The sequence below is a fragment of the Periplaneta americana genome, chromosome 4 (assembly GCF_040183065.1).
Source record: "Periplaneta americana isolate PAMFEO1 chromosome 4, P.americana_PAMFEO1_priV1, whole genome shotgun sequence".
NCBI classification, from domain to species: Eukaryota; Metazoa; Arthropoda; class Insecta; order Blattodea; family Blattidae; genus Periplaneta; species Periplaneta americana.
The window spans coordinates 55,760,059-55,774,632 of NC_091120.1; the positions used below are offsets into that span (position 1 = coordinate 55,760,059).

At 37.6% G+C, this 14,574-nt stretch overlaps 1 protein-coding gene and 2 non-coding genes across 3 annotated transcripts in view; 1 reads left to right on the forward strand and 2 right to left on the reverse strand.

Annotated features, from left to right (window-relative positions):
• LOC138697816 (ankyrin repeat and SAM domain-containing protein 1A) overlaps nucleotides 1–14,574 on the reverse strand; it is a 598,611-nt gene that overhangs the window by 444,403 nt on the left and 139,634 nt on the right. The window lies entirely within an intron of this gene.
• Nucleotides 5,192–5,264, reverse strand: TRNAT-CGU (transfer RNA threonine (anticodon CGU)). Its single transcript has one exon. It is a non-coding gene; the product is annotated as a tRNA-Thr (tRNA).
• Nucleotides 5,701–5,773, forward strand: TRNAT-CGU (transfer RNA threonine (anticodon CGU)). Its single transcript has one exon. It is a non-coding gene; the product is annotated as a tRNA-Thr (tRNA).

Genomic DNA, 14,574 nt, shown 5'->3' on the forward strand with positions numbered 1-14,574 from the left:
TGAGATTCACTGTACTCCTCACAGCCTATGAGTTGAGAGTTACGACGTATTTCACTGAAGAAACAAAACCGGAAATTTCGATAGAAACGGTGGCGTTAAGTCCCGTCGTGTCCTTGATATCGATGAAAAATACAGTTTTGGCGTTATTTCCGGCTATCATAGCGCGAGATTTGAGATTCGTTGCATCAGTCATTGCCTACTGAAGTGCAAATCAGTGACTATAGTGAGGATCACGTAAGAACAGTTCCTGAAAGGCTAATTTGGCCGTCTCTTCAGTGTTGCCAACTAATATCAGATGTCACCAAAAAGGGCAAATTAATAATTCCATGTACAATAATAATAATAATAATAATAATAATAATAATAATAACAATAATAATAATATGCTATTAACAATAACGATGTCTTGCTTATTTATTACTACATCTCATCTTTATGTTGGGAGGTGTTTTCTAAATGGTTCAATAATTTGTGAAATAGTAGGCCTATATTTTGTTCGACAACATGAAATTCATTGCTTTGACTAAGCAGTTTATGATTCACAAGACCTAACCTAAAAATGAATATATATATAGTAAAATGAAAAATACCGTATTTTAATATTTCCACATAAAAACGGGTAAAGGTTTTTTATATACTGAAATATTTTAAAATGAGTATTAGAAAGTGAAAAATACTTGTTTTTATATGATCATAAAACACCATTTCATTTGTGTTTCGTTATCGTTATGCTGAATACTTGACAACTCACTAATTCGCTCTTCTCAACTCATCTCGGCATAATTGATGGTCGTTTTAAGTTTGCGCATCTCGTACTAGTAAGTCGGTTTCTAATGCTGAATACGTGACAACTCACCCATTGGCACTTCTCAACTCATCTCGGTTTAATTGATGTTCGTTTTAAGTTTGTGCATCTCGTACTAGTAAGTCGGTTTCTAATGCTGAATACTTGACAACTTACTCATTGGCACTTCTCAACTCATCTCGGTTTAATTGATGTTCGATTTAAGTTTGTGCATCTCGTACTAGTAAGTCGGTTTCTAAGGCTGAATACTTGACAACTCACTCATTGGCACTTCTCAACTCATCTCGGTTTAATTGATGTTCGTTTTAAGTTTGTGCATCTCGTACCAGTAAGTCGGTTTCTAATGCTGAATAATTGACAACTTACTCATTGGCACTTCTCAACTCACCTCGGCTTAATTGATGTTCGTTTTAAGTTTGTGCATCTCGTACTTGTAAGTCGGTTTCTAAGGCTGAATACTTGACAACTCACTCATTGGCACTTCTCAACTCATTCGGTTTAATTGATGTTCGTTTTAAGTTTGTGCATCTCGTACCAGTAAGTCGGTTTCTAATGCTGAATACTTGACAACTCACTCATTGGCACTTCTCAACTCATCTCGGTTTAATTGATGTTAGTTTTAAGTTTGTGCATCTCGTACTAGTAAGTCGGTTTCTAATGCTGAATACTTGACAACTCACTCATTGGCACTTCTCAACTCATCTCGGTTTAATTGATGTTAATTTTAAGTGTGTGCATCTCGTACTAGTAAGTCGGTTTCTAATGCTGAATACTTGACAACGCACTCATTGGTACTTCTCAACTCATCTCGGTTTAATTGATGTTCGTTTTAAGTTTGTGCATCTCGTACTAGTAAGTCGGTTTCTAATGCTGAATACTTGACAACGCACTCATTGGTACTTCTCAACTCATCTCGGTTTAATTGATGTTCGTTTTAAGTTTGTGCATCTCGTACTAGTAAGTCGGTTTCTAATGCTGAATACTTGACAACTCACTCATTGGCACTTCTCAACTCACCTCGGCTTAATTGATGCTCGTTTTAAGTTTGTGCACATCGTACTAGTAAGTCGATTTCTAATGCTGAATACTTGACAACCCACTCATTGGCACTTCTCAACTCATCTCGGTTTAATTGATGTTCGTTTTAAGTTTGTGCACCTCGTACTAGTAAGTCGGTTTCTAATGCTGAATACTTGACAACCCACTCATTGACACTTCTCAACTCATCTCGGCTTAATTGATGTTCACTTTCAGTTTGTGCGTATCGTACTTGTAAGTCGGTTTCTATGCTGAATATTTGACAACTTATTCAATGGCACTTCTGAACTCAATTCGGCTTAATTGATGGTCGTTTTAAGTTTGTGCACTTCGTACTAGTAAGTTGGTTTCTAATGCTGAATACTTAACAATTCGTTTTAAGCTTGTGTACCTCGTACTAGTAAATCGGTTTCTAATGCTCACTCATTGGCACTTCTCAACTCACCTCGGCTTAATTGATGTTCGTTTTAAGTTTGTGCACCTCGTACTAGTAAGTTGGTTTCTAATGCTCACTCATTGGCACTTCTCAACTCATCTCGGCTTAATTAATGTTCGTTTTAAGTTTGTGCATCTCGTACTAGTAAGTCAGTTCCTAATGCTCACTCATTGGCACTTCTCAGCTTAATTGATGTTCGTTTTAAGTTTATGCACCTCATACTAGTAAGTCGGTTTCTAATACTGAACACTTGACAACTCACTCTTTGGCACTTCTTAACTCATCTCGGCTTAATTGATGTTCACTTTCAGTTTATGCGCATCATATTAGTAAGTCGGCGGGATCACTACATAAATAGCTCTGCTGTCCTAAAAGATTATAAATCGATGTTATATTCTAAATAATATGTTAACATGAATTCAGAATGCGGCTATGGCGGGTCTGAACACTGGATTCTGTCTTTATTCATATTCATTCATAAAGAAAGAGATCATAAACATATACCGATTTACTGTCTTGAACCGACGGATTTAGTTCATCTTTTGGAAGCTGTACTTGTACATTTAATATTATTGTAACAATTTATCGCCCATGTCAGAGTTGGGAGCTGCATAACTGGATCCAGAAGGAAGAACGATGACCACTAGACCACGAAGGACCACAGAGCAGTAGAAATTTCACAAATAATTTGTCCCTCCATATAGTAAACCGACTTTGGACGCACAGTGTAATAGTGTAATGCATTTCAGCGATGGTGAATCGCATGAAGCTAAATCCAGCCGCGCTACTAAGAGGTACACAAGATTATCCCCGCACGGACGGCAGATCCCTGTTGACGAGCATACTAGCGATTAGCAGCAACAACAAAACTGACCATCAGGAAGCAAAAAACAAAACAACGACAAAAAAAGTCAAGCACCTAGCTAGCTAGCTGGCTCTTCTAAAAATTAATCGTGTAACCGTCGCATGTGCACGTATCCTGTGTTTTTTTCCTGTCGCTCTCTCTCTATACTCCTCGTAGCCGGTAGTCCGGTTGTCCGACCAGGCAGTACTAGACCAGGATGGGCAAGGCACACATCCATGTACGCACCAGTGCTTGCATCAGTGTGTGTTCGCTGGCCATGCATTATGCGTCACCATGGTGATGCCCATCAGGCGCGCGAATTCCATCATAACGCTCCGATAAATACAGATCCTATGTAGCAGTACGGTAATAGTCACAGCCCTCCTACTCCTCCTCCAAGCCCACCCACATGCCATGCACACCTTTGACAACACTAACCTTCACGTACTAGCAATAACCAGATCCGGCTGAAATCTGCAATGGAGATAACACAATTATGACGATTGTCTTAGGCCATGCTCCACAAACTCATCACAATAACCGTTCTTGGTCCCATTTCCTCTCTCAGAGTTCATCTTGACGACTCTACTCCTTAAATATACAGATAATAAACAGTATACATAGCGAAAATTTTGACAGTTGATACAGATCACGTTACAAAACAAAACAAAAAAATCCTTGAGTTTTTAGACTTTCGCAGTGATAATGTTCAAAAGTAAACTTCTGAGTATTGCACCGTGTACTAGTTATTTTAACGTGGGACGTTTAAACGAGCACCTATTAGGAGAAAAAAAAACCATTAACATTTCTGTAAAACTCCACGCGCATCTTGCGCCTTAGCGGCAGCACGTATATGCGACCTGCACAACAGCAATGCTTCTTAGCGGTAGTAGGCCGACGCAATTAAATTTTGTGACTGTGGGAAAATTTATGGCAAAAGTTCGACAGCTGAGGGTGGAACTGGTCGAGGAAATAAGGGAAAGAGTTATTAATTAGTGTTGTAATGATGAAGTAATTAGGGGATAATGTTCTTTTTGTATTTATTGTGTCTTTTTTTTTCTATTTGTATTTTATCGCGTGTGTATGTTTTTTTTATGTATTACCTTTATATTTATTAGTTGGATTATTTCGTGCAGTCTCAATAAGGAATTGAATTTGTTTATATATATATATATATATATATATATATATGTTTCACTGTGTTTTTTTTTCTCTCTCTTTTCATATCTTACATTTATTTTATTTTTATTATTTTTGTGAAATTTGGTTTGAAGTTAGATTAGTTGTAATTGTGATAATTAATGATAACGGTAGTAATAATAACAGTTGTTTACTATTTTATTATTAGTAGGTATTATGTTCGTTTTGAAGATTCAAACTGTGCACAGTTATAGCACGAATGGCCGTACGGGCTCGTGCGAAGGATCTTGTGTACATAAGTTTGTATAATTTATTATACATCAATAAATCTGTCTGTCTGTCTGTCTACCTACCTACCTACCTACCTACCTACCTACCTACCTACCTACCTACCTACCTACCTACCTACCTACCTACCTACCTACCTACCTACCTACCTACCTACCTACCTACCTACCTACCTACCTACCTACCTACCTACCTACCTACCTACCTACCTACCTACCTACCTACCTACCTACCTACCTACCTACCTACCTACCTACCTACCTACCTACCTACCTACCTACCTACCTACCTACCTACCTACCTACCTACCTACCTACCTACCTACCTACCTATCTATCTATCTATCTATCTATCTATCTATCTATCTATCTATCTATATTATTGAAAAAGTAAATTAATTTTCACTATACCTAATCGTAAAACATTCAAGATATTGCTAGTAGCGAATGCTGCATTTATTTTCCTGCATTGGTTACGATATTCATTAAAAGTTCACAAGTTATTTATTTTATGATTAAGTATACTAAGATCATTTTCGTCAAATAGTGACCTATGATTATTTGAAATCGCACAACCACCAATCGCTTAAACGTTAAACTGTGTAAACTAGTAACAATTAATATTAGAGAAGAAAAATTCGCTCCGGCGCCGGGGATCGAACCCGGGTCCTTGGTTGTACGTGCCAAGCGCTCTCACCATTGAGCTACGCCGAAGTCCAATCCACAGCACCGGATCGAACTCCCCTCCTCCAGTGTTTTTCCCTTTGTGGCCTGACTCCAAGTTGGGCATTTATGTTGACATTTATTAAGTCAACTGCCTTTATACAAGGAGCGCACTCAGTTGAGTGACTTGATGGCCGGGATTCCACAGTAATATGCACAATAATCTGTACAGAAATATGCACTGTTGCTAGAAGAATTTACTAAAGATTATTATTTTTTTTGGTCCTACAGAATATATCTGTTATGGTAACAATTACCGTGCATATTACTGTGGAATCCCGGCCACCAAGTCACTCAACTGAGTGCGCTCCTTGTATAATGGCAGTTGACTTAATAAATATGTCAACATACATGCCCAACTTGGGGTCAGGCCACAAAAGGAAAAACACTGGAGGAAAGTAGTTCGATCCGGTGCTGTGGATTGGACTTCGGCGTAGCTCAATGGTGAGAGCGCTTGGCCCGTAGAACCAAGGAGCCGGGTTCGATCCCCGGCGCCGGAGCGAATTTTTCTCCTCTAATATTAATTGTTACCATAACAGATATATTCTGTAGGACTAAATAAATAATAATCTTTAGTAAATGTGTAAACTGGGTTTCTTGCATAACCACGTTCTATGCAATTATATGGATTCTGCTTTCCTCTCGTCTTCCAGTATTCGTCTGAATGGACTTGGGATACCATGAAAAATCCAAGTCAGGACAGCGGACTCCTGAGATCGAAGCATAATGGCATTATCTCGTAAACGGTTAATTTGTGGACTCATGTTTACTGGGAACTTTCTTGCTTCTCTTCGTTTGTACTTCTCAGCCCTAAATTTTTTACCATCACTTTTGAAACACTCTGTATTCAAACGTGTTCTAATCTGCACCTATAGTTGATGATTCTTCATTGCAGCGTCAAACTTTAAATGCATAAATTATTTTCTTTTACATAAGGTGTCCGATTTTGAAACTTGATAATGTACTTTATCTCTGGTTAAGGTTGCATTTATGATTTCCCACGTTCTGTTGTATTGTACCACTTATAATTTGGAGGAGCTTCCCCTTTTTTCTTAACCAACCATAAATGAACACTTCCGTTTATATCTCAAACAAAAGTCTATTTAATTTGAAAATTTCTAACTTCGGTTTTCGTTCCAAATAACAATAAAAATAGTAACAAAGACATGAAAATAGATCCTGACTATTACTAATATGTGAAGCTTCATTGTGTAATACGTATGCAGATTTTTGGGCTTATTTTTAAGATTTTTTTTGTACTAGAAAGTACGGTATTTGCATTTAAAATGTATGTACATTTAAAATTAATAAATGTACTACAGTGCGTTCGTAGCTCGGCCGGACCACTAAAACATTCAAATTTGAAAACTGTTCCTTTTAAAATTATTCATGTTTATTTTTTATTTCATTATCCTTAATTAAAAGTTTTCTTGTTTATTTCATTATTCCTAATTAAAACTTTTCTAACACTTGTTTATATTATTTAGGTTATGTTATAACGGTCCGGCCGAGCAACCAACGCACTGTATATATCTTGAACAAAACGTATGGACGTGACCAAGATTATCGAAAATAAATGTCCCTAAGTAACTTCTCTTAGAGCGTTAGATTGCGTGCCTAGATAAAACTTTCGTTGTATCTCTTTCAGCAAAATCGTAGCTAGTATCTGTTCCTTCTGTTTCTGATTAGTTTCAAACTAACAACAAAATATAACAAAAGAAAACGCAATGACAACGCAATACTAAAAGAGAACAAAACCGCAGAATTACCACGGAAGCTTTTAACTATAAATTCATAAGACACAAATACACAGTCTGCAAAGTAATGACGGTAATTGATTTTAAATTACTAAATAATTGCAATGAAACACCAATATCTACTCTCCTATCATAGCTGCCATGGTTACTTAGGTACTAATCGATTGTTACGACAAGTTTTAATTCCATGGTTGCCTACCTGATCGATTGATACTATTACAGTTTACAAGTGAGAACACAGGCTCATGAAAATCCACGTCACTGATGAACATACGCGCATTAGCCAAAGAAACAAAGTGATTGGTTCCTTCTTCTTTGCTGAATCCACTGTAACTTCGTAGAAATACCTCCATATGTTGGAAGTGTTTGCCGCACTCAAAATTCTCAACGAAAATACAATTTTTCAGAAAGATGGAGCTCCTCCTCACAGTTCTGGCATTCTTTGTGAACCATAAATGGAACATTTCCAAACAAGATTGGAAAGAGCGGATAGAAACCATGGCCACCACACTCTCCGGACCTCACTCTCTATACTTTCACTTATGGGATTACGCCAGACAAAGGGTATCAAAAGTACAGTGTACCCATTAACACTATTAATCTTTTTAAAGAGAATCCGAGACGTTATCACAGTCGTCGCTCCTGTAGTTCTTGGTTGTGTGTGATAGGAATTGGGAGTACCGTTTCGATGTCTTCCGAGCAACCAGAGGAACTCACATCGAACTTCAGTGATGCACAGTAAAATCTTGAGAGTGTTCTTTCATTTAGAGACAATTAGTATCTGGACGTACCTTAAGACTACCATGAGTCTCCGCCCTGGCTAACAAGGAAGTAGGGCACGATGGATTTGGCTGAAAGTGTTCATGTAGACTGATTTAAGGTTCCGGAATACTATGGTGAAGGCCTCTTGTTTCAGAATTGCATATTTGTGAAAATAGAGCAGTTTTAAAAGTCTGGATTTGATGTCGTTCTTGCGCGCAATTTGCTCATAATCTACTTTCAGAGAGTACTAGAGGCGAGGAAACTACTTTCTTCCATCCTTGTTAGAAATCTAGAAGTTGAATATGTTCACATTTTCATTTAAGACGAAGTGGATAATATTTAGGGTAAACTCGCCTGTTATGTTCACCAAGTAATGTTCAGGACACAGCATCTTTTCATAACACAGACATCTTATTATGGCTGCTTCTTCACACTCATCGACACAACAGACACTATTTCCCACACCCAACAGTGTTTGAAGTGCATTTTTGAAGGAAGAGTACCGCCCAGACCCGGAATTTTACATTGACTATTACACTCTTACTACGTCATACTACTTTTGACCAATAAAACGGTACAAAAGGACGTATTTCAACCAATCATGGCTGCTTATCGCACAATTTTATCGCGTCCCTAGCATTTGTTTAATTTTATCGCGTCCCTAGCATGTGTTTCTTTGTTTGCCAACCTTTGAAACTGCGCTGGTCTGGACGTCAAAAATATATATATATATATATATATATATATATATATATATATATATATATAAGTTATATAAAATTACAAACCACTCCAGTCGAAGCACAGCAGTTTCAAATATGACTCGCATTGGCATTCAAGAACAAGAATTAATAAAAATCACTGATCATACCTATGCATCTTCTGAAATCCGATTTACAAATAAATGAAGAGCACCATTCAGAAATCCTGAATAAGTTGAATACACCATGTGGGCCTAAATCAACGAGTTCCACTTCTATTACGCACATGTCCAATATAACATCAATTGAACCACCAACCACATCAAAATTTGAAAATTGTACATTCAATAATTATTCCTTTTAAAATTATTCATTCGGAAATTCTGAATAAGTTGAATACACCATGTAGGCCTAAATCAACGAGTTCCACTTCTATTACGCACACGTCCAATATAACATCAATTGAACCACCAACCACATTCAAATTTGAAAATTGTACATTCAATAATTATTAATTTTAAAATTATTCATGTTTATTTTTTATGTCATAGTCGTTAATTAAAACTTTTCTAACACTTGTGTATATTAGTTAGGTTATGTTATAGCTTCTGCTATATGATATTATGGATAGTCGCGTATCAGAGATTGTTTAATATTAAGATTTATTGAAAATCATCTGTCAAGCGACGTTGATTAATGGGATTCGGATAATTGAAGTGGAATGTTGCATTTTAATAAAAATGAAACTGAATCAACAAAGCCTTCTTGACTAATAACATTGCCATCGTGTATAGATCGAGAACTTCTCGACGAGAAGGCATTGCTCACTACTGCCATCTAGCATGCATCTAGCGTAATATTTGTAATGTTGAGATGGTACATTAGAAGACAGTTGTATTTTCGTAAGTCAATTAATATTTTATTGTATTGGAGTACTTCGTTACTTCTAATCTTTATATACTTTCTTCTAATCGTGTAATAGTCAATTAAATCCCACTCGAGTTTTGATTTTCTCTAGATAAATCAAAACGTCTAGTGAGATTACTGTTGAAAAATTCGTAGTGGCACTTGTGACGTATAAGATCGCAGTTGGGGTTTTTCTCAGAGTTATCCCGTTTTCGCATCCCGTTAGACATCAACATCATTTCGTTTGGCTTCATTTCATCATTTCACAGCATTTCCCGATCGCTGGATGGCATTGCGGAGAGATGGACGAGTGGGGCTTCCTGCTTAAAACCTGCATACAGCGAACCTTAGTTCAGTAAGCTAGTGTGAGTCAGATCGCCTAACTAGAGGTCCGCGTAATAGTTTTCTTAGATAGGCAAAGTCCTAGGGTTCGCCTTCATGATAAAAGTACTCATAAAAAGTATACCGCGATAAGTAATTCTTATCATACCAGAGAGGAAACATGAACTCCCCAAGGAACACGTGCCCATATTGATATTATAAACAAGGAGCCGAAAAAATCTATAGACCTAATGCATTAATAATATAATAAGTCTAATAATAATAATAATAATAATAATAATAATAATAATAATAAAACCGTTTCCCGGTCTGGGATGGGATTTCGGGACAATAAGACAATCATGACCAAGCGAGGTGGCCCAGTGATAATGCAGTGGACTCGCATTCAAAAGGTCCTGGGTTCGATTCCTGGTGTCCACCAATCTGATCGAGATTTTTCCGTGATTTTCCTTGACTTATAACTAATTTTAAATTAAATAAAGACTAATGCTGGATTGGGTCTCAATTACCACGAAACAATGTAAACAGTTCGTCAGCAACAAGAATTCATAAGAGAAAACAACAGAGCAGCTATATGGCTTAGGCATTAAAGCAATTATAAATACAAATAAGAAAGACAATCATATTATAACCGATGCCTACAAATTCATTGATTCCGAATTACAAAGTGGAAATACATTTCCCACAATAATATTTCCAGCGTAAAAGGAGCCATACAGATGTTTGATGGAAACGATGCAGTTTCCATAAGTATTGCCCAAACTCTTCTTGGCGAACCAAATATTAAAGAACAGTGTGAATATATTTCATCTAATTTTGGATTTATACCCTCTACAATCGAATGCCTCGATAAGACTGGTGTGAAATTGGTGGAACAATTTCGATAGTAAATAATCTCCTCTCAAAACTGAATGGCCTACAAGATGATATAAGCAAAAAAAAGGTGTGTGCGAAAGAACACAAAGAAAAAAGTGGCTTCAATTCATTATGCAAAATTGCAAGAGTTTTGCCAATGACAAGTGCGATTGTTATAAACTTGATGTAGAAATAGATGATGTGAAATATTTTACGCAGTCGGTGTTGAACGCAGTTTTTCCGCATACAAGGTTATACTATCAGACACTTAGCAGTCATTTTCGTTTGAAACTTTGAAAATGAATGTTGTTTATTGCAGAGGGAACTAAAACCAGGCGAACAACTTGCAAGAAAAGTAAGGTACGGATTAGATGTGATAAATAAATTAATGTAAGAGTTAAATATAGGGAAAACAAAATTGTACGCCATTATACGTTTTAAGCATTCTAAAACTGTAATGCAAAACTCTAAATATTAAAAAAAAACATCTTTTCAAACATGTTTTACCACATTTGTGACAATTTAAGTATGATTTCCAACAATTATTCTCAACCTCATCAGCATTTTAGACCTTTCCGATATTAACCCTTATATACAATGATTGTATTGTCTTGATTTTATAATTCGCAATAATCGTATATAAAACATGGAACGTGCTTGCTTAGGCATGCGTCAAATTCACTTCCGCTGCCTGTACTTTAAGTATGTCGACTACATTCTGTCCGGCGTCGTGTGTTCATCTTCAAACTCATGCAAATATATCGATGTCACGGTCCTTGTTACGATATCACATCCGGTTTCTGAAAACTATTTACTCATAGAAAAAGATTCTATTGCACGTATCTTAAACCTTATTAGCGAACAGAACTATTCCAAATAACACTGGACAACCCTGACCTAGCCCTGAGCACTTGTTCGCAACGAGTGTGTGTCCCCTGTCATTGGAAGAGAGCTGGGTAATGAAGGAGAACATTCAGTCTAATTAGAACTGCACGCTCACCCCTCTTGAGCATGTTAAATGGACAAGAAGTTGACTGACTGACCGGCGAGATGGATGGCGAGCTAGCCAATTGATGGCAGACGCTTGCCGAGACGTTACTGCAGGAGTGGGTCAAAGGCGGCAGCAGGCAAACAGCTGGTGATGATGACGATCGTGATTAACGAGCAAACTCACCCCCTCGCCTCGTCTTAATCACATCCTCGACCCTCATCCACTCCACACTTCAAAGGTTAAGGCTGTTGTTGCCGTATTGAATTGTGTACGCTACAAAATTACGATGTATGTCAACTGCTGCAAGATTACTGACTCACTGTAAATGGCAATTAAGGACTCTCTCATTTCAATCACAATACCTGGCGCACGGCCTGTCTGATCAGGAAAGGCAGCATGTCTCAGACACTGTTGATTAATCGGGAGAAAACATTCTCTTTTCTTTCCTAGGCATGTTCTATAAACCCATATAACGCGAATACAGACGCTACAGCCATAATTTTCTGCATATAAACTTAAAATTATGTGTCCGCAGAAACTTTCCGGGGTTATAAACTGCTATAGCGTCGCTGTCAGTTGCCTTATTTATACGAAACTGATATCATTAGAAAGAGAAACTAAAAAATGTTTGCTCTTACCTCAAAGACACTCGATGTGTGCTCCACGTGTCAAGGCGATATTCCCACTCATGCCACACACGTTCAAACATATCTAATAGGGATGGATTCGATGGCGGCAGTGATACGAAGTTGGAGCTCTTGCACATTTTGAGGTAGTGGAGGTATATAGGCCTAGACAAAATTCTTTATGTGACCCCATAAAAAGAAATCACAGACGGTCAAGTCAGGGGACCTCGGAGGCCAGCTGCAGAAGAAATTACCTTGGTTCCCAGCGCTCCCAATCCATCTTCCTTCAAGTTGTTGATTTAGAACATTCCGAACATCGAAATGCCAGTGAGGAGGTGCTCCATCTTTTTGGAAAAGAAATTCGTTGCCTTCTTCTTCCAATTGTGGAAACAGCCACTCAGTAAGCATATCATAATAACTCATACCGGTACAGTATTCTCTTGAAAGGAAAATGGGCTATACACTGTCCGTTTCGAAACGGCACAAAACACATTTAGCTTAGGGGAGTCACGTTCAACCTCCAAAATGATATGTGGATTCTCGCTCCCCCAAATCCTAACATTGTGCTTGTTTACTTTTTCATTGACGTGGAACGTTGCCTCGTCACTAAAAATGAATTTGGCTGAAAGGTCTTCACCATCCTAAATAACCCTCTAAAGGCTGCAGACTTGAAAATTTAACATTCAGATCATTTAACACAATTTTCTTATATCCAACAATGCCTTAATGACAAGTGAAATAGCGGAAACGGCGTTTTTTTCTTTCTTCTTGTGCTGCCATCTGTTGTTTCGGTTAACAATTATCAATTACGCATTTCCTGAAATTCTTTCAGCTGTTCTGTCTAATGAATTTCGTAAAACACATAGTGACGGAATTATAGCACTTTATAACCCCGGAATGTTTCTGCGGACACACTGTACACTACAAACCATTGCTGCTGACTAATGAAATTCTGCTATACGCAGCGGAATTTGAACCATGGTGAGAAGGCGAGGCGAAGACTAAAAAGCATTGAAAACTTAGCTACTTTATTAGTTTTCAACTCTTTTTACAATTTTTTCTGTAGGAAAATAAAAACGAAAAATAATGAGTAGACCTACATTTTTTTCAAACCTCGCCAAGTTAGCTAAACTGTTGCCTCATGGAACCTCAAGTAGAAAGGTATTCTTTTTGATGGACGATATAAAAGCAAAAAAGACAAGTAGCTTAGTAAGCTCGTAAATATGAAGTTAGATTTACTAACCACAAACAATTACTAGTCTAATTACCATATCAATAAGTTTGGTACAGTACGTATCAGTTTGAGAGAAGTGAAAACGATGAAATCATACCATCGTCCGATGAAGATTAGCTTCATTCTTCATTACTTTCATCTGAAATGGTTCAATCAATTTTCTTTACTTCTTAATACAATTTATAATGCGATAAGTACACCAACATAATCAGCAACAATAACGATGACGACGTCACGAATGGTGTCAATATCATCACATCTACATTCAAGTTTCATCTCTTCTAACAAATAGAGCAAATCCCATTGTAAAAGAAAAGTTAGCAGTGAGGTCTAAAAGTGCAGATAGATAGGGAGGTGAAGAGAGGGGAAATGTGCCATAGAGGAGGGGGGTTACAGAGTTGTAAGTATAATAGTTTGGTATAGTAATGGAAGAGGAGTAAGGTTAGAGGAATACGGAACGAAATGGATTAGTAATTAAAACTTCTCCTTCCCTGCCTAGTTACAATAAACCGCAATTTTTTAACTTAATTATTTAGCTTGCTTTTAGCAATCTGTGGGAGGTCAGATGTGATATTTCTGACTCCTAGTAATGTGAACATCTTCCTAGCTTTAAGTTTTCAACACCCTTTAATTGCACGTTTACGAGATACAGGGGACGAAAGGAAGATTGAATTTTAAATTCAGTTATTTAACGATGCTATATCAATTACCAGGTCATTTAATGTCGATGAAATTGGCGACAGCGAGATGGCATTTGGCGAGATGAAGTCGAAGACTCGTCAGGGACTGACTCGTCAGGGACTACCTGATATTCGCCTTACAGTTGGCAAAAAATCGGAAAAAAAAAACTCAACCAGGTAATCAGACCAAGCAGGAATCGAATCCACACCCAAGTGCAGCTCCGGATCAGAAGGAAAACGCGATATCGCCTGAGTTACGATGGTGGCTGTGAAAGAAAGATAAAATAACAGTCCGAAGGAAGAAGGCATATTAAGAAGGCCACAAAGGAGATATCAGAGGAGTGAGAAACTAAAGTCCACCGCTGTGGAGTATTGGTCAGGACGACTGACTATGAAACGAGCGGGCCCGGGTTCAAATCCTTGTTGGGACAAATCACCTGGTTGGGG